This window comes from Bubalus kerabau, chromosome 14, assembly GCF_029407905.1.
Source record: "Bubalus kerabau isolate K-KA32 ecotype Philippines breed swamp buffalo chromosome 14, PCC_UOA_SB_1v2, whole genome shotgun sequence".
Lineage (NCBI taxonomy): Eukaryota > Metazoa > Chordata > Mammalia > Artiodactyla > Bovidae > Bubalus > Bubalus kerabau.
Window position 1 is genome coordinate 64,733,569 of NC_073637.1, and position 21,258 is coordinate 64,754,826.

Sequence of the window (21,258 nt, forward strand, 5' to 3'; positions counted from 1 at the left end):
GAACAGTATTCAGTCGACAACAGTGATCCAGGATCAGAGGGGAGACACAAACAAAAGTCTCTCCACTTGTAATGGGAGGAGCTCCAGAATCATTGATTTTCAGCAGGTATGAAGGTCGGGGGTGTGTGTGTGTCTGTGATGGAAGGAAAACTGGTGCAACTGATGCTGTTTCTAGGTGATAGAAAATTAATAGTGCCAAAGGGAAAAATTCTAAAGTTCTTTTTGTGTGTGTGAAAGCAATAAACCTTAGAAGAGTCATTTATATGAACTGCCTCTGATTTATGCCTAAATATCCGAGAGCAAAATTATATTTTCTAAGTAATGAACTTGTCAGATTATCATCATTTAAGTCTTGTTTTATTACTGTGTGTTCAGGTGTCTGCTTCTCACCTGAACAGAGCAGAAGGTATTGTCAGTAGCTCTGATGAACTCTGCTCCTAATGGGACTTTGAGACTGGGCTTCAGGACTCTGAAAGGAAGAGAGATGTTATAGCGTGCTTGTTTGTCTTGCATCCTTTTCTTTCAAAGGAGTTGTGGTTAAGGGAAATGACTGGTTAATGAAAAAAAAAATGGGAAGAAATGCTTTCATTTGAGAAGCTTAACAGCCATATAAAATGCATGTATATTGAATCAGAGGGTCTCCGAACAAGGCAAATGTAATTAAGAGGCTCAGTGGAAGATATTTTTGATTTTGCCCCAGAAGCAAATTTTGAGGCAGGATTTTGAGCAGGCAAGTGGGGATGTGATTACTGTAGAATGTCTCCCAGGACTGTGTAAAGAGGACCGCAGGAAGTTCAGCCACTCACTCTTACTCTCCCCTGGCTGAGAACTGTCTTGGGGGGCTCCTTTCCAGTGCTTCCTGGCTGCACCTGCAGATTGTAGGTTCCCAGCACCAGGAAAGGACTGGAGACAGAAAGTCAGCAGATGCCCAGGGAGAGGCCTGGGAGGGCACTGCTAAGCCCCAGAGGAGCCTGCATCTCTACCACTTGCCCTCCAGCTACGGCTGAGAGCAGAGGGGCGGGCAGGATGTGACGCATGGTTGCCGAGGAAGGACCCTCCACTCCATCCTGTGATGCATCTGTCTATCAAGAGAAAGATGCCAAGTGTTCCTTATAGAACCGGCCTGGGCTGTGGTGAGTAAGGCAGGATGGGCTCACACTCGTCAATACAGCAGTCACCTCCCAAAGCCTCTGTTCCCTGTAAAATAAGAACGCCGGTTCCTCCTTTTTAGGATTTTGTGAAAGTCAGTCATGTCCAACTCTTTGTGACCCCATGGACTATACAGTCTGTGGAATTCTCCAGGCCAGAATACTGGAGTGGGTAGTGTTTCCCTTCTCCAGGGGATCTTCCCAACCCAAGGATCAAACCCAGGTCCTCCTGCATTGCGGGTGATTCTTTACTAGCTGAGCCACAAGGGAAGCCCTTGTGACTTTCAGGACTTTATGTGAAGTAAAAGAGACAGTGTATTGGTCTGTGAGGAACTCTGCACGCTGTTGTTATTGTTCAGTCACTCAGTTGTGCCCCATCTTTGAGACCCCATGGACTGCAGCATGCCAGGCCTCCCTGTCCTTCACCCTCTCCCAGAGTTTGCTCAAACTCATGTCCAGTGAGTTGATGATGCCATCTGACCATTTCATCCTCTGTCACCGCCTTCTCCTCCTGCCCTCAATCTCTCCCAGCATCAGGGTCTTTTCCAATGAGCTGGCTCTTCACATCACATCGCCAAAGTACTGGAGTTTCAGTTTCAGCATCAGTCCTTCCAATGAGTATTTAGGGTTGATTTCCCTTAGGATTGACTGGTTTGATTTCCTTGCTGCCCAAGGGACTCTCAAGAGTCTTCTCCAGCACCACAAATCTAAAGCATCAATTCTTTGGTGCTCTGCCTTCTTTATGGTCCAACTCTCACATCTGTACATGACTACTGGAAAAACCATAGCTTTGGGGTCATGCCTATATCCACAAATGAGAGGAGTTGTACTAAAAAGGAAAAAGAGAGAGCAAAAACCAACCAATCAAACCAACAAAAATAGAAGAGAAGAGAAATAGGAAGAAAAGGAAGGTTATTGTCATGTGAGGCATCTGTTATGAGATACAGTCATGCATATTCCTGTTTCTTGCCAAATAATGTTTGTGACTATTTCACAGCTCAGGATATGTAGTCACACACATTTCACTCAAGTCTCTGGCCCAAAGTTCTTTCTGCTCCCGGACCCCACTTCCTTGGCATTTCTCTGGTAGAGGTTCTGACTTCAGATGCACACAGGGTGCTTTAACCAGCATGACCTGACCAGCCTAAGAGAGGAGTCCTGGCTTCTTAGCCAGACCTCAGACACTGCAGGTCATCAACCAGGTTCTCATGTAAAGTCCAAATCACTGCTGGAGAGTAAATGGCCTTTTTGCCTTGGGGTGGACATTCGCTTGTTCACTGATCCTTGGAATACAGATAATACTGAATCTGCCCTGGGCTGGCTAACCCCTGAGGCCCATAAAGAAAGTTGATGGAATGGTCCAGGCTGTTTTCAGGCTCAGTGATGCCAGAAACAGTGATGCTGGGGACACAGCCTGCTCCTGATTATACGACACTGAGAAGGAGCTTCTAGTTCAGAGCGCAAAGTCATGGGCGAAACACCCAAAAAAGGAGTTGCACAAGCTTTGCAGTGGAAACAAATAGAGGCTGCCAGAGTAGCCCTGTCACCACTTCCCAGGAACAGGAAAAGCTGAAGTCATGGCCAGAGCGCTTGATGTCCTGGTTGTGGAGGGACACTCACCTGCACCCCCCGCAGGCACACACTGGTGCTGAGAAAGATGGTTCAGTGGTGGCTATGTTGATGACTGTCTCATCAAATGACATAGAGCCCAGGCTCCAGCAAACTCCAGTGGGATCCACGTTGCTAATCATCCTGAAGCACAGCTTCCCATGTGTGTCTTGTGGGAGGTAGCACATTTTGTTGAGTCTGGACCAGGGGACCCAAGCACTTCTGACTTATTAAACCAGGAACATGGACTCTTTTCTGCTTCCTCTTTGTGCTGATGTGGGAGGCAGAGGACACTCTGATCACGGGAATACGGCAGACTTGGAAGAGGGGAAACGCAGCAGGATCCACCCTGAACTCAGATGCTTGAGATACCTTTTCACTGGGCTCACATGGTCGTATGTTTCTGTAAGATTTTTTCAGAAGACAGAGATTCTGACTACAGCAGTGGATTAAGAACACTGCCTCTTTCCACTGAGCTTGCCTTTACTCTCACGTGGAGAGGTGCTGGCATAGCCAGAGGCATATTGGGGATCAGTCTAAGGGGAAGCTGAGTTGGGGATACACTTTGTTTGGGCTTAGTCAGATTATTTGTGTGATTTACAGTCACTTCCATACATACATGTGTCTGGTAGTTGCTTACTAAACATGTATTATGATACTAAGCAACTTTTCAGTTATTAAAATTTGTAATTTCCATAATGGCTTTTCTCATTCTAAAAAATATTCCCATTTATGTTTAATTTTGTATTCATCATTTGTATTTTTTTAAAAAAGGGCTTCTAACACCACAAACCCGGATCTACCTTCCTTTCCTTCCCCTCCCTCTTTGCTTCCCTCCCCCGCCCCTTCCCTTCCTTCCTCCCTGCCTCCTTCCCTGCTTTCCTCCTGTTTCTTTTCCTCCTCCTCCTCCTCCTCCTTCTTTTAGATACTATGACTTTACAATATTTACCTGACTTTCTGATTTCTTGCTCCTGTTGCACTTCCTCAGGTAATCAAGGGGGAAATATTTCATGTGTATAATAGATTGTTAGATTTTATAGAATGGTTTGACAACCAAACCACCGTGTAAAATGCTATTCCCATAGAAGAGTGTGCCCTGAGTTAAAAACTACCATCTTGGAAGGCCCTTCTGGATAATCTGTGTCCTACATGGCCTGGCCTCTACTCATGGTTCTAGCTCATTCCGTGGCCTCTTCTGAGGATACCCTGCACACCTGCCCTTTGAAGTCAGGCCCCCAGGACACATTATCTTCCACAGTGCTGTGTTTTTGAGTTTAATATTCCTCCCTTGGCTTCTCTTTACTCTTCTTCTACTAGGAATGCTAGCAAATTAAGTTGTCAGGTTTCTGAATCCCAAGTAACAAATACCATGTTAATATTCAAGGAAAAGTTTCAAGAGACAGCCACACTGAAAATTGCGAGAAATAAAGTCTCCAAAGTGAATAAAGAGAGGAAAAGAATAAAACACAGAAAACAAAAATAATAACATAGAGTCCTGAATCTGTAATACAAGCCCATTTCCTTTAGGAGCAAATAGATGTTTACATTTCAAAGTGCTTGAGAGCAGCAACATGAAATCACTGATGTTCACGTGGTTAACATGAGCATTTGGTGATACAAAGTACAGAAAATGTGAAAAATTCTCATCCAACAAAGTATGTATTTTAAGTTGTTGTTGTTTTTACCAGAATCTGGTAAAAATCTCCTGTGGTACAGGAGGCTTACATCATTCTTCAGTATTGTTGATCAAACATCATGGTATTTTATTAAACTGATGGAATTTGGGGGAAGTGTGACATGATGGTTAAGACTGAATTTGGGGACCAGAGAGTCTTGGTCATACATCCTGGTTCTTCCACCTAATTAGCTATCGGACCTGTCTGAGCTTCATTTTCCTCATATAAAATGAGGAAATATGTGAGGACGTGAAGGTAGATCCAAGATCTGCCTCGTAAGATCCTGGAGAGATTGTCTGTGAGGCTTTTTGCAGGGTCGTTTTCTAGTTGGTTCCAGGCTTCAATCTGCAGCCCAGTGTTGCAGGAGTGTAGCACTTTGCCAGCTGCTTTGGCATTAAATATACAAGAAAATATTTATTAAAATATTTCCCTTTTTTAAAGGTTTATTTTCTTTGATATATTTTCTTATGGGAGATCCATTACTTGTGGGAGTAAGAGGATAAGAAGTTGCACTCAGAATAAAATCCAGGCTTCCATCGAGCCCTGACTCTCTTGGTTGGCTCCCCTAGGTCCCTCTGGCCCTTACTCACTGCTCAGACCCTGGAACATGCCAGCCCTTGCCCACCTCTGGGCCTGTGCATGAGCTGTTCCTCTCCTTAGACTGGGGACCAGTCTAACCCTGGGTTGGGTTGTCTCCTTTCCAGCCTTTGTTTCTCCATTCGGCAGACACGTCCTCTGATGTCGGCCCTTCTCTGTGAGACTCTGCGTCTCTGCCCATCACACTTAAACAGTGTGCATTTGTTAGATGATGCTTACGTTAGCTCGCATCTGTCCATTTCCCCCTCTAACTGGGTGCTCCATGAGGGGTTCTGTCTTATTTACTGGACCCTCTCTGTGTCTGGTAAAGAGCCTCAAGACTTCAGATCCTCACATATTTTCTGAATGACTGATAATAAATGGGTAAAAAGGCAAAATGAGATGGGAGGCAGAGCATGGGTGGGTGACAGAGGATGGCAGGGTGAGGACCGAGAGTTGAGAGTAAATACACTGGCTGGGATCTGACACTTGGTGGGCAAGGACTGCAAACCAGCAATCGCTGGAAGGAAAGGGGAAGCCAGAGGGGAGAAAGAGGGCCAGTGTCTGTTATGTGGAGAGAGAGTAGAACCACCTGTTCCAGGCGCCTGTTTTAGCAGCTCTCAGTGGGAAACCAGCTGTTCTGATTTCCTTGCATGATACGGATAAAAAACCCATAACATGATTTGGAATGTGGGGGAAAGCAGCCCAGCATCATGACTGTGGAAACCAGTCATACTTCCCTTAAGTCTATGCATTCCCTAAGGACACCCACCACCACCTGATCCTCCCTAAACCACCATGACTCACCCGGCATCTCCAGTTCTTTCTCACACACTGAAACCTGTGTTTCTCAGGAGGACAGAAGGGAGGAATGGTTAAGGTTTTAGTCTTTGGAGTCAAATGACTTTGTAGTCATTGATAGAGTAGGAGCTAAGACACTTTACTCAACATCTGTAAACCTCGTGCATGCTAAGTTGCTTCAGTCATGTCCAACTGTTTGAGATCCTATGGACTGTAGCCCACCATGCTCCTCTGTCTATGGGATTCTCCAGGCAAGAGTACTGGAGTGGGTTGCCATTTCCTTCTCCAGGCGATCTTCCCAACCCAGGGATCGAACTCAAGTCTCTTCTGTCTCCTGCAGTGGGAGGCAGGTTCTTTACCACTAGTGCCACCCGAAGAGCCCTGTAAACCTCAATGTTCCCATTTTTAAATGGAGGTAGGCACTCAGAGAGATACGTCTAGTGATTAAGTTGGATAACTCCTATAAAGGGCTCAGCTCAGTGCCTGCACCGGCTGACTGTTCAATGAAAATTCTTTACTGAGAAGCCCTGCAAACCACATTTATCTTTAATCAGACCCTGTGGTCATAGAGAGCTTTGGATGTAATCAACAGAAATAAACAGAGATTACTGGAGCCTGAAAAAAAAAAGTTTATTGGAAGGATATAAATAGCTGATAGAACTTAGGGAAGAGGCCTTGGGGAATGTGGGAACCAGGGCAACGGAGGGTCTTCAAAACAAAAACAAGTAAACCATCTTCTGAGGTGCTGCTGCTCCTGGTGGCACAGCCTCGGAATGCCCAGGAAAGGGGAATCCAATGGCCCCACTTGGGTCTAGCCCTCCCCTGTGGTAAGAAGAGTGGAAGTCTGGGGTGGGCTGCCCATCAAAGCCATGAAGACAGGACACGGGGCAGACAAAACTCCTGTTCTCTGTAGATCTATTGTGGGTGTTTCTGAGGACCTGCTAAGCCAGTTTCTCTCAATTGACTTTTCAACTTCTTATTTGCCAAAATTTAGTTGTCTTTCATAAGAACTCAACCTCATTCCCTCTCATCTTTCTAGACAATCATCCCCCACCTTTTTTTTTTTTTTGAGTTAATTTCTGCAGTCTTTATTCACTCATACATTGATTTAGTAAACAAATACTTATTGAACACCTACCGGTGTCAGGTTTTGTTCTGGGGGCTGATTTACTTCAGTAAGCCACAGAAATCCCACGCCCTAAGGACTTCTTTGAGTTGGCTTGGGGGGAGGCAGACAAGCAAACATAAACAACAGAGAGATGACATCCAGCGGCCACAGGGCGAGTGACAAATCACTGGTGAGAACAACCGCAAGCCAGGGAAAGGAAGGGGTGAGGTGTGTGCCAAAGCGTTGCTCTGATGGCTTAGCCAAGTTTATACAAGGCTGTCATTCATCTGCTCACATCTTGATTATTTTATTTGCTTACTCGTCTGTCATAAGTGACTAGCTGGCTTCCCCACCTAGCAGCAAGCACCTCAGGGGGGAAGGCATGTCATTCATTTCTCGGGCTAGCCTCGGCCTCTCTGTGGGTGCTGAGTTAGAGCTTGTTGAGTGAATGGACAAGCGCACTCCTTATGGTGTTGCTATCAGATGACTGTATGTTTCTGCTGTGAACCAGCCAACCAGCCAGCCATTCTCCCAAGTGGGGCATTGCAGGTGACCTGAAATTCCTGCCCTTGTTGGTTCTCTGTTGTTGACTGACCAACTGGCTGAATAAAACTTTTCTTTTTTTTGGCTGTCATGGGTCTTTGTTGCTGTGTGTAGGCTTAGTTGCATGTGGGATCTTAGTTCCCCAACCAGGGATTGAACCCACATCCCCTGCACTGGAAGGCAGGTTCTTAAGCACTAGACAACCAGGGAAGTCCCTGAATAAGACATTTCTTTAATCCCTATTTAGTGGATCTCTCTTCTTTGGAATCAAGTTGATTTCTTTGTGTTATAGTTTTTAATTTTCTTAAACATGCTTTCTGAATGTAAGACCAAATCTGAGGAACAGAGGAGAAAACCTCTGTTCCTCACAACTTACGTCCCAGAATCATGACATCCGAATGAAGTGTGGCGTTTGAAGGAAGCTTAGGAAGCATCCAGCCCAAGTGAGGCTGTGCCGTGAGACACAGGGGCGATGGCAATGGTCCTCTAAGGGAAACTGGATTCCTATTGAATCTGCTCCCTCCGTACTTAATGTCCTAACATGGAAAGAACTAAATTAATCCTCAGTTAAGTACCCAGTCTAAAAGTAGAGGACAAGACAATGAAGTGCTTTAAAATATTTTTATTAAACATTTGTATAAAGTAGAGCAGGGTTAACGCAAGATGTTCCTACGTGGCCCCCACCCTAGCAGGATTCATGCCTTTGTACTTCAGACCAGTGGATGGACTGCCACTGACACAGCTCTGGTTGCGATGGTAGCTGTGTTTATAAATGGTCAGCTGTGCTGTGAATATATTTAGCTTATGCTAAATGCCCCTGAGAGGATGAATATCATCTGTTTCCAGTTTAATTATGTTTTGGAGCATGGTATGCTTTTTTCCAGATGAATAAATACTAAGTCTTTTTCACTTCCAGAGCAAAGTCAGGGATGGATTCTGAAATTCAAGGTACCAGACTTGTTAAGTCAAATTAAAATGAAATATAAAAAGCTGTTTGATTCTATTTATAAATACTTGTCAGAATACCACTCAATGAAAAGTTGAGGTTTTGGATAAAAAATTAGATACAAAAACTGACACCAGAAACCATATCTTTCATCATTAGCATGGTTAGATGGTGTGATCACGTAGTTAGAACTAATGGTTAAATGGTGTTGGTAACTGTACAGTATATTTATATAACATTAAAAACTTTCAAGGCAGTTTTTATCCAAATGTTCTCAGACTTTTCATATCATAGACCTTGAAGTTTGTGTATGCATGCCAAAATATATACAGTGACTATTTTAAGCACTATCACCATTAAAAAAAGATTCACTTCAGCCTTCTGAAAAAGCTAATTTGGCTGGCTCTATTTATTTGTTCATAAGCCATAAACTTCCTGATAGAGATCTTGAAGGAAAAGAACCAACTTGAAATGGATATCAAAAGGGATTTTATTGTGATTACACACATTCCCCAAGTATCGCGATCTAGTGATAGCAGATGAGTGCTCCAAAGTTAGCCCACTGCTAACCAATGGTCACGCTGGAGTTAGACCCTAGGATTCCTGACTCCTACACCTGTGTTCTTTCCACCTTATCCCCTTGTCTCCCTCACACGATCATTTGAATTAGCAAAATGTGCATGTAATCTACAAACTTTCTCTTCCGTCTCAGTTTCAATGAAAGTAGCTGTTATATATATATATATATATTTATATATTTATATATATATATCCTGTGGGTTATTTACACTTGCTTTCTCATGTGTCCTCCTTCCTCCCTCCACGTCCATCTTTTTTTTAAAAATAAATCTCTGAGAAAAGCTAGGTAAGATAGGCTGTTTCAGTATGCTTCTGTGAGCACATCAGTGAAACTTGTCCAGTGGCATAGGGAACAGAGAGAGCTTTGATACTACTCAGGTGCTGTCCTCTTCTCCTGGTCTTATCCCCTTGACTTGGATGCCAGCAACAGGTTTGGTTTTTAAAGGCCTGTCCACTCTGACACTAGAGAAAAACCTCAGGGGTCCTATTTCTGGCAAGCTGCTTATTTATTCATCTTGCTACTTTAATTCAGCATCTGTGTTTTGTTTTGTTTTCAGTAAAATTTAAAGCTCTGAAACAGAGTTAGCTATGTATTGGGTTGGCCAAAAAGTTTTTGGAAAAAGCCAAACAAACTTTTTGGCCAACCCAATATATTTTAACATGTAAAACCCTGTGAATTCACTTGACTTAATTCCACATCTTAACAACAAAAAAGCCAAAAATACCACTTCTCAAATTGTAATGTGCTTATATGTCAACAAAGTAACTATGAGATAAAGGAAAATACACAAAAACCATTTCATAGATTTTTTTGTTTCAGTTTTTAAAAAGTCATGCTTGGAAAAATTGCATTATATTAAGTCAAATTATCTTTTGTGCTGCGCTTAGTCGCTCAGTCCTGTCCAATTCTTTGTGACCCCATAGACTGTAGCCCGCCAGGCTCCTCTGTCCATGGGGAGTATCCAGGCAAGAGTACAGGAGTGGGTAGCCATTCCCTTCTCCAGGGGATCTTCCCAACTCAGGGATAGAACCCATGTCTGCTGCATTGCATGCAGATTCTTTACCATCTGAGCCACCAGGGAATCCCATCTTTTATATAATGATTTGTATCATTAAAATGTACAGGTTATTATGGGTAAGAAAAAAATTCAGAATCTGTCTTAGATCAGAATTCTTATATTGCCAGAACTAAAAATAGCATAATAACTATTGTTTGTGGGATATCCAGAGGTTCAGTATTTCCTTACCAGTGAAATATATTGCTTCTATCTATGTTCAAAGGGGCAAATCTATTAATTCTTTGGTAAAGTTCATAGTTCTGCTCTAACTGTATTCAGTTCCATGGTAAATGCTTGGAGGAATATGAGTCCTTGGTTTATTGACTGAGATACCTTTTGAGATGATTAGTACACCATCAAATACATAGAAGTCAGTGAAATATTACATGTTTTCCTAACATGTCCATTGGAACATCTTTTCTTCTTGAATTACTCCAATATATTTTTTTAATATAAGGAGGATTTTTTAAACCCCCAAATTGTGCATTTCTTAGTATTTATTTCTAATGAAAGTAACATTCTGATATTTAAGAATTAAATGATATGAGTTGGGATATTTTTTTCTTTTTTCTTTCTTTTTACACATCTCCCAAGAGGGCTTTGACCCTGTTGATCATTTTGAAACTGTAGTAGTATGCTAATTAGATTGTTTGGACCAGTGCTCACAGAGGTTCTAAAATCCACTTTTTCTCAAAGAGAGGTTATCAATGTAAGAAACAAAATCTGAGAGACCACCCCTCTCTTGTGTCCATTGGCGATGGGGTTCACTAGACCACATACCACCACCCCCCTTACTCCAAGCCTTCTCAATCAGGCTCTTTCTGCTACAGTCTCCTCCAGGCTAATCAACACCTTTGATCATTCCTTTCTTCTGAACTATGAATCTAACCAGTACACTATTGGTTAGATAGTTGGGACAATAGTCTGAATTGTTGTCTGCTTATTGTAATTTCTTTTTGTTACATGATGACACTGTGTCTGCTAATTCATTTTGGAATGTACCTGAACTTTGGTTCGTCTAAAAGGAGGCTCATTTGGTGCTTGCTCTGAACTGAACGAAAAGGGAAGACCCGTGTCCCTGACTGTCCCTTCCCTTGGATTTGTATTCTCTGCCAAGGGGTTTATAAATATCAAGAGGTCAGGGACAGACTCCCCGTTGTGTTAGCCTCTGCCGCCTTTTCTAGGCAAGTCCCTTCTGGAGATCCCTGCCTCTACGTGCATTCCCTTCCCCATGGACAGTAGCCCTCCAGGCTCCTCTGTCCATGGGATTCTCCCGGCAAGGACACTGGAGTCATTTGCCATTTCCTTCTCCAGGGGATCTTCCCCACCCAGGATTTAGACTGGAGTCTCCTACTTTGGCAGGTGGATTCTTTACCACTGAGCCACCTGGGAAGCCTCTTCTACTAAATACATGGGGATAAATCACCTTTAAAAAATCCTTTAAGATTTTTTTTCAATCAACATAGTTATTTTGTGTGTTTTCTTTTAGATCACCTCCAGCTTTGGTCCCCTGGCACCACCCATTAGCGACAGTCATAAGGTAAGTGTACATTTTAAACTGTTTCAATCAGTTGTTGATGGAAATATCAGTTTTGTTCAGTGGTTTCCACCAGAAACAGTTTTATTCAAATATGGAAGTTTCATATATAGGAAAGATAATAAACCTCCTCTGTAAACTTTGTGAATAGGATAGAAATGGATAGAAATTAAATTACAAAAAGTACTGGTTATCACCCTTGACTATTGCCTGTAGCATAATAAAGTATATTTGCAGCCACCAAGTGGAGTGGTTTTTATGTACCATCTTCATCACAGGCAGCTGCCAGAATCCTCTCAAGAGGCACATTACAACAGCCTCTTCTTCTGTTTTAAATTGGGCCATAGCCCAAGAAGTGTCTCAAATGGCTTTCGGCACCAATTAACATCTAGCAGAGAGTTTAGCACCTAATGGGCACATGATAGAAATTGGCAGGAGAATGGACTGATGGATTCATTAATTCATCACTTTTTATGCTCTGTGAGGTTCTCGGCAGTGTGAGGCAGTGTGCTGCACTGGTTAGTGCCCTAAAGCTGGAGCCAGGTGCTGGGTTCGGATACTGTCCCTGCCACTTGCCAGCTGTGTGACTTTGAGCACAGGTCCAAACTGTTCAGGGCCCGGGGTTTTCCATTCACAAAGTGGGGTTTATAATCTACCTCTTTTGTTGTCGTTATAAGGTTATTACAAGAACCTCAAAGTTTTTATAAATATTACGAGGTGATTATAAATATTTATAAAGTGCTTAAATTAATACCTGGCATAATAGTAATCTTTATGAAATGTTTGTTGAATAAATTAAAATATATTAAGCATATAGGGATATTCCGAGGTTCCAGATTTAGAGACTGAAAAACTGGCTTGACCTTAGAAGCAATGATGCCCTAGGAGCAATAAATATACCTGCCACTCAAATCTTTGTTTCAATATTATTTTCCCATAAAAAGAATCAGAGAAATGACCGAGGGCTGGGGCGAGAAATATGCACAAAAAGCCTGGATTGTCTTATAGTGCCAGGAAGTAAGGAAGTGCTAAAAGAGAAAAGATGAAAACAGACCCCAAATCTCATAAAGGTGACTATGGCAACAGTGTGTGGAAAGGTTGTAGGAACCGATCTAAGGCACTCCCATCAGCCAAAGCAGGAACAGTGTGAGCCGCAAAATAAATAAGCAATATTGAGGTCTAACCCAAACCTCATACCTATCTATTCTGGTGTAAATAAATGATTGGGTAAATATATGAGGGAAATAGACAAATCTCTCCAAATAGTGCATGTAGATACTCTGTTTTCTAGGAGGTAAAGCATAACTCTGCATGGAGCTACACATAGTTTTTTTCTTCCAAAGAGTACAGTATAGAAACAGGAAGTTTTTTTTAAAAAAGGGTAACTCACAGTAGGGGCTTCCCAGGTAGCTCAGTGGTAAAGAATCTGCCTACCAATGCAGGAGACACAAGAGATGCAGGTTCAGTCCCTGGGTTGGGAAGATCCCCTGGGTAGGAAATGGCTACCCACTCCAGTATTCTTGCCTGGGACGTCTCATGGACAGAGAAACCTGGAAGGCTACAAGTTCATGGGGTCACAAAAGAGTCAGACATGACTTAGTGACTAAACAGCAACAGTTCAACAGAGAAACTTGACAAACACTACCTCAAGCCAGGAAATCAAGGTAACATTGACAGTGATATATCATATTAATAGTAGGTATCCTTCACAGGATGTGATGAGAATGGCACTTGACCTCTGTGATCTTCCTCTCAAAACATATTACCCCCCAGTCTAATCATGAGAAAAACACAAGACGATTTTCAATCGAGGTGCATCCTACAAAACATTTGGCCAGTCTCCTTCAAAATTGCCAAGCTCATCAAAAACAAAGAAAGTTTGAGAAACTGTCACAGCCAAGAGAAGTCTAAGGAAACTGGAAAGCTGCCTGTAAGGTGGTATCTTAGATGGAATCTGGGAACAGAGAAAGGACATGAGGCGGAGACTAAGGAAATGTGAATAAAGTTTAGTTAATAATGAAAGTGAAAGAAGGTGAAGTTGCTCAGTCATGTCCGACTCTTTGCAACCCCATGGACTATAGCCTACCGGGCTTCTCCATCCATGGGGTTTTCCAGGCAAGAGTACTGGAGTGGGGTGCCATTTCCTTCTCCAGGGGATCTTCCCAACCCAGGGATCAAACCTGGGTCTCCCGCATTCCAGGCAGATGCTTTACCGTCTGAGCCACCAGGGAAGCTATTACAAGTTAATAATAATTTTCAATATTTATTCACTAATTGTGAAGAATGTACCACCCCAATATAAGATACAATAACAGTGGAAACTAGGAGTGGGGTATACAGTAATTCTCTATTAGCTTCACAATAATTTTGCACTTCTGAACTTTTAAAAATAAAATCTTTGTTTAAAAAAAATAGTGAAGTGATTTGGGAGGGCATACTCTTCAATTTTCAAGTCCCAAGATAATGGTATTTTTTAAAATGTTGAATTCAACTAATTTATGTTTTGAGACTCATACATGGAGAATTATATTCTGCATTAAAGTTTTGAATTAAAATAGAGATGTACACATCTATAAAGCATTCAGTTATATTCTCTCCTCTAATGGAGAAAGAAAATAGCACTAGCAACACAAACCTTTTTTGCGAGAATAGTTGTTATTGGAGTTTGAAGTAGATTATCATATTTGCATTAGTTATATATTGTAGCATGACAAATTTCCACAAATGTAGTGGTTTGAAACAATATATAATTCCTATACCACAGTTTCTATGGATCTAGAATCTGAGTGTATCTTAGCTGGGTCGTCTGCTTAGGGTCTTGTAAAGTTATAATCAAGATGTTGGCCATGAGACAAGAAGGGGGCAGGGCGCAACCATTAAAGGAATGACATAATCCAAGAACACATCATAAACTGAATAGAACCAAATAGGTCCAAGATGGCGGACCAGTCAACTTCCTCCATTACACATCAGCAAGCTAGATGACACACCCACAGGCGCCATGCTCATTCCAAGGCCAACCATAAAGGTCAAAAAATGGGCAGTGGCCCAATTTTTGGAAATCCCCACCCCTTTTCCCAAATAGCTGGAATACTCCTCCCACTCATTAGCCTAAGAAATACCCGCCCCTATAAAAACAGATAACCCCACACCTTGCCATCTCTTGCCTTATGAGATGGCCTGTTTGAAGCCAAGAACTCACACTTGGCAGCTCTCCCAGGGACTCAGATGTGACCTGGGATGTGACCATCCTCTCGTACCCCACTCTCTTTCCCGCAACAAGTAGGCTGTGTTCCTTTTAGAAGCTTTTTTTTTTTCCTTCTTCTTGGTTTGTGCGGTTGTTGGTGGGATTCACTTGAGGTTGTAGGATTGAGGTCCCTTGTTTTCTTGCTAGCTGGCACCTGGGGTGCTTTCATCTCCCAGGTATCACTCAAGGTTCCTGGCCATGTGGCCGTTTGCCTCTCACAGGCCCTGTCACAACATGGCTACTCACTTCGAAACCAGCAGGAGGATCTTGGACTCCAGTCTGCTAGGACAGAGACTTGCATAATGTAACCTTATCGGGGAGTGACTATCCCCTCTGGCTTTGCAGTGTTCTATTGGCCGGGGCAAGTCAGGCTGGGAGTATAGGTGGTGCTTGTACTCAAGGGGAAAGGATTATCCTAGAGACTGCACTCACTGGGCAGGCACTTTAGGGTGTGTCCACTGCAACAGGAGAGTTTTGAAACAGACACAGGCAGCTGGGCAAACTAAATAAGAGAATATGAGCAAACTAAATAAGAGAACAAATCAGAAATGCTTGCTTCTTGCCTTCAAGTAAGCTACAACTTGAGGTAACTAAATAAATTTAGCTTCCCCACACAAATACACAACATTATGTTTAACTTGGAGAAATATTTCTAAGTTTTGAGGAGTATTTGAAGATGAAGGAGTCAGAGAAAAATATTTGGAGATAGCTCATAAATACATCACTATTTTCCTAATTGGGGTAGTTTTTTTTTTTTTTTTTTCCTTAGCAGTGAAGAAATTTGCATAAAAATATGTTCTCAGTGGCAACAACATTTATGTGCTTTGAGAACTCTCATTATGAACATCCAAAAATATGATCTCATTTTCAACATTTCATGACTTAATTTTCTTCATTTTTGAGACTGTTTAGTTTCTTAATACTTATGTTTTTAAGTTCTGCCTACTAATAATTATTAATAGGATTGTACTGTATAATTTACCATATGAAAAAATTAAAACTACCCCAATCAGGAGAAGAGAAGAGGACGTCAGAGGATAAGATGGTTGGAGGGCATCACTGATGCAATGGGCATGAACTTGGGCAAACTTTGGGAGATGGTGAGGGACAGGGAGGCCTGGTGTGTTGCAGTCCATGGGGTAACAAAAAGTTGGACACCACTGAGTGACTGAACAACAACTGTTTAATTTATAATTTTTACATTTTACATGATGCTTAGACATTTGTATATTTTAAATGTATTAAATATCCATTTTCACTGATTTCTTCTTATGGGTTCTGAATCCTTTTCTTATAAAACATTAAATACAGAAATTCTGCTATTGTCATTTGGCGTCAGCATTTTAATCACCACCCAGATTTTCAGGAACTCAAATTTTTTTTCCCCTGATGGCTCCTTGTAACACCAAAATGTCCTAGAAATCCTAACATTTAGCCATTGGAACTACATTTGCCAAGCTGCTGCTTGCATCTGGAAATAAAACGCAAGCATCCTTTGCTAGACCCTGCATCCAAATTGTGGGTTTGGACAATAGGATGACTGTGCACCTCCACAGAGGTTAATGCAAACCTATTAGTGGACTGAACCAGAGACCTTTGCTGTTTATGTCTCAGATATGCAGCTACCTTGAAGAATACAGGCAATGAAGCCCATTAGCAGCCAAGTTGACATGAAAATATGTATGGCAATAATTTAGCTAAGAAACTCCTAAGAGAAATGATTTCCTGTGGCCCCTCCCCCACCCTTCACCTCCTTTTCAAGTCTTTTTCTGCCTGTGTTTCTTTTTTCTGCTCACTCACGACCACGCCTTAGGCTGTAGCTGTTGGTTCTCCTATGCCAAGGGGTACAAAGAGTTGTTATTCAGAATGGTGAGAACTTAATCACTTGTAGCTGTTGGGAAAATAACTCATTTAGCAAATAAAGGTCAAAGTGTGCTTGCTTGCTTCCTTCCTTTCTCCCTTGAAGTTGTTTTCTTTGTAGGAATTAAATAAAGGAACCCTTTTAAAAAAATAGGACACAAAATAAGGAAGTATTAAATGCAAGCTCAGAAGAAGATCATTTGTCTTTGACTGGAAGGTCACAGGATAAAGCGCTCTTATCAGAGCTGAAGCTAGGGGAAGGTCTTGGAATTTGCCAATGTTGTTAGCCTGTGTGATCATCAGATCTTTCTCCCAGTTTTAGAGGGATTTAGTCTTGCCATATGATTTCAGATTTATTCACCATTTATAGTAATATATAAATCTGGTACTTTCACCTATTACTGAAATTCTGGATTTTTTAGTAATATGATAGAAGCAACTGTTAGATCTTTTTAAAAAGACCTGAGTTTAACTTGAAGTAGAATATTTTCTAAATAATATCTCTGTACATTATATCTGTTTTGTTTCTAGACCATCTTAACATCATTTTGCATTACGGTGATCAAATACAAGCTGGATTTCCTTGTTGGGGAGTACCGAGGTAGCAATTAGTTATGATCATCTGGGTCTTCTTTTGGCATAAGACAGGCAACTCATTCATTGTATCTCTTTATTTAGTACTGTCCTTGAGGCCTTGTGTGGTGCCCACACCACCCCTCCCACACTGAGCTCTCCTTTCCCTGAGTTTCCTGTCACACGTGGATTCTGTTCTTGGTCATTCCTGTCTTGTCTTATTTACCAATTCTTTGCTATGGATACTTTTTCTCTCCAAAAGAGACTGTTGGCTCTTTGAGGGCAAGGATTCTGCCTTCTTGTCTTTTTGTGTCTTCACAGTGCTCCGGGTCGTTAGCACTTGATGACCACCTACCACCATACCCCATGCCTCCAACTCTTAAAGCTGCTCAGAACAGTGTTTCCTCGAATCAGGAGACTTAACATATGTTCTAATTGCCTCATCCTGTACTGGGGGCTACAGAGGTGGGGTCAACCAAGCAAAACAATCACCCCAGACTTTGGTCCTCTCATTCTCCTCTCAGGACCACTTTGCCATTCTCAGATCCCAAGCTCCTTTCTAGGCATCTCTCCTGTGGCTCATTCTCTAAGGCCCTGAGGTCTCAGCTGAGTATGACACTTCCTAGGGCCATCTTGTCTAATAGAGAAATCCTGAAAACCAGAAAGATGTCAAGACCCAAAGTAACGTATCTCTAGTGGTGAAATCCCAGGCACTGTGATAAGCAACAGTGAAGATATTTTTAACCCATCCTCATCTGGCCTCCCTAAAGTAACACCACACAGGAAGATGCCTACTCTGCTTGTTTATAGGTGTACCCAGACTAGGGACTGTTAAAAGAATAGAAATGTTGATCTCTGTTCTTATAGCATAAACGACCTAGCAGGGCAGTTGGACCACATGCACCTATGGAGCACACCAGTGTACTGTTTAAGAGTCTTTCTGATCACACAGTTCTGGCTTATAATCTCAGTTGTCCTACCCTTTAGCTGTGTAGCCTTGCATAAGCTTCTGAAATTTTCTGGAGATCATTTCCTTCATTTATAACTCCAGGATAACAAAGCCCAAGGAGGTCATGAAAATTCAATGAGTTAATGTATGGGCCATTTGGGGCATATAGTATATATGCATGGCATGGGTGGCAGTGATAATAATAACTAAAGAAAGGGAGGAGTGTAAGTCCAAGCAAGGCATCTGAGGCTGAGAAGAGGTGTGTTGATCAAGGCAATGATGTAGGTGGAGGAGGATGCAGGAAAGCTTCCTGGGAAGCACCTCCTTGCATCATAGGAGAATGTGAGTGTCCAGTATCTGTGCTTGTTTACCCACTGATACCTGATCCACTGATCAGTTGGTCTGCAGAGGCATTTTTTTTTTGGCCTGGAAGCAATGTGTTAGAGAGTAGAAAAAGTCTGAGTGGAACGCATGCCCAACATCATTATAGAGTGGAGGTGCAGGTATCTTCACCCCTTCTCTTAACTGTCTGCTTCTGAGTCTCCCTCCTCCATCGGACTGTATGGTCCTCAAAGCCAGCTTCTGACAGTTAATCCCTGTTATCCCCAGGTCACTGTTGAGAGCACATGCTGGGTACTTAATTGTTGGTAGAAAGATTAAAAGGATAGGAGATGCTGGCGTTTTGCTATGCTACCTCATCTAGCAACACAAGACTCAGTACAGGTATGAGAATGTGTTTTCCCTGCATGCAAGGATGACTCGGTCCAATGAAAGATGGAAATACTGTGGTTTGTGATTCTTTCTCCGAAGCAATGTTGTTTGTGGGGTCAGAGACCAAGAAAGATGTGACTTAGGAAAGTTGCAACAGCCTTAAAAATGTTGGTTGTTGTGCATGAAAGAAAAGGAAACAAACAAACAAACAAAAAACCCAAGCTTATAAAACTGAAAGGGGAGTCTGTTACATCAAGCCTGCTGCCAAAAGGGTTGAGTCAGCAGATTGGAATGGATCATTGCAAGTTCCTGCAGCCACCTAGCTTGTGATTTAACACTTCTCTGAGGTTTTGTTCCAGATATATGAGGCTGAATTTATTCCCATCTTATTGTCCTTGTAAAAGCAATTAAAAAGAAAAAGCTGTATGTTTTCTTTTCATTCTTATTTTTACCTTGCCATCCTGCTGTTTACAAGATTAGTCTCTCACACTCTGCCTGGGGTGTTTTCTATTCTTGTGTAGTTAAAACTGCCAGAGGATTCTTGGAGCAGCTCTATTTTGAAGAATGGGGAAGCCATGCTGCCCTGTGGAATCTCAGCATGGTGTGGTGGCTCCCCAGTGAAAGAGGCACATAGCTGTTATGAACCTGTGACCAACTGTGAAGCTTTGCACATTCAAGCACTTCAAATGCTTGAAAGTGCGCGTTGTACATCTCATTACAGAGATACAGTACCAGATGTGACTTCTCATGAGGGTTGATGCCTCGCTGGAAGTTGTCTGGAGTAACATGAAATGTGATTTCTTTCCAAAATGGAGCACCTGCCACTTTTCTCCCCAGCACTGGGTTGGAAATGATGTCCCCATAGCTCCTGTTCTTCTCCTCTGCTCCTGCATCCTATCTTCCCTTTGGTCCAATCCCTCTCTCCCATCCTAATGGTTTCCTCAGTGCCCTGTGTTCAGATGACGCTCCTTCTGATCACAAAATCATGGTGGCACCTGGGACAAATGGGAACTGGAAGCGGTTCTTTGGCTTTCTTGATCCATAGAATCCAGAAAGGCTGGGGAGTTTGAGCAGAAGTTGCTTTAATTACAAATTTAACAGTTCTTAGCACCAAGAGGATGACCCTTTGTGAAGTGGTGAAGCAGGCCAAAGTTGGCCTTGTCCTTCTGAGCCTTTTCATGCCTCCATCTTCTGTTGTTGTTCAGTCACTAAGTTGTGTTTGACTCTTTGTGACCCCATGGACTGCAGCATGCCAGGCTTTCCTGTCCTTCACTATCTCCTGGAATTTCCTCAAGTTCATGTCCATTGAATCAGTGATGCCGTCCAAATATCTCATCCTCTGTTTCCCACTTCTCCTCCTGCCTTCAGTCTTTCCAGCATCAGGGTCTTTTCCAAAGAGTCAGCTCTTTGATTCAGGTGGCCAAAGTATTAGAACTTCAGCTTTGGTGGTAGTGGTTTTGTTGTTAAATCGTGTCCGACTCTTGAGAACCCATGGACTGTAGCCCACCAGGCTCCTCTGTCCATGGAATTCTCCAGGCAAGAATACTGAAGTGGGTTGCCATTTCCTTCTCCAGGGGATCTTCTTGACCCGGGGATCGAACCCAGGTCTCCTGCACTACAGGCAGATTCTTTACCAACTGAGCTACCATCAGTCCTTCCAATGAATATTCAGGGTTGATTTTCCTTAGGATTGACTGGTTTCATCTCATTGTTGCCCGAGGGACTCTCAAGAGTCTTCTCCAGCACCACAATTCAAAAGTATCAATTCTTTGGCGCTTAGCCTTCTTTATGGTCCAATTCTCACATCTGTACATGACTACTGGAAAAATCATATCTTTGACTATATGCACCTTTGTCAGCAAAGTGATGTGTCTGCTTTTTAATATGCTGTCTATGTTTGTCATGGCTTTTCTTCCAAGAGGCAATCATCTTTTAATTTTATGGCTGCAGTTACCATCCACAGTGATTTTGGAGCCCAAGAAAATAAAATCTGTCACTGCTTCCACTTTTTCCTCATCTATTTGCCATGAAGTGATGGGACCAGATGTCATGATCTTAGTATTTTGAATGTTGGGTTTTAAGCCAGTTTTTTTCACTCTCCTCTTTCACCCTCATCAAGAGGCTTTTTAGTTCCTTTTTACTTTCTGCCATTAGAGTGACAGCTTATATCTGAGGTTATTGATATTTCTCCCAGCAATCTTGATTCCAGCTTGTGATTGATCCAGCCTGGCATTTCACATGATGTGCTCTGCGTAGAAGTTAAATGAACAGGGTGACAGTATATAGCCTTGATGTACTCCTTATTCAATTTTGAACCAGTCTGTTGTCCCTTGTCTGG

General features: G+C 42.3%; 1 protein-coding gene across 3 annotated transcripts in view; it reads left to right on the forward strand.

Annotated features, from left to right (window-relative positions):
- Positions 1–21,258, forward strand: part of NCALD (neurocalcin delta) — a 470,454-nt gene that overhangs the window by 233,133 nt on the left and 216,063 nt on the right. For all 3 annotated transcript variants that reach the window (XM_055546508.1, XM_055546507.1, XM_055546506.1), the window contains one exon: positions 11,533–11,583. The gene's annotated coding sequence lies outside the window, so the exon portion shown is untranslated. The remainder of the gene's footprint in view (positions 1–11,532; positions 11,584–21,258) is intronic.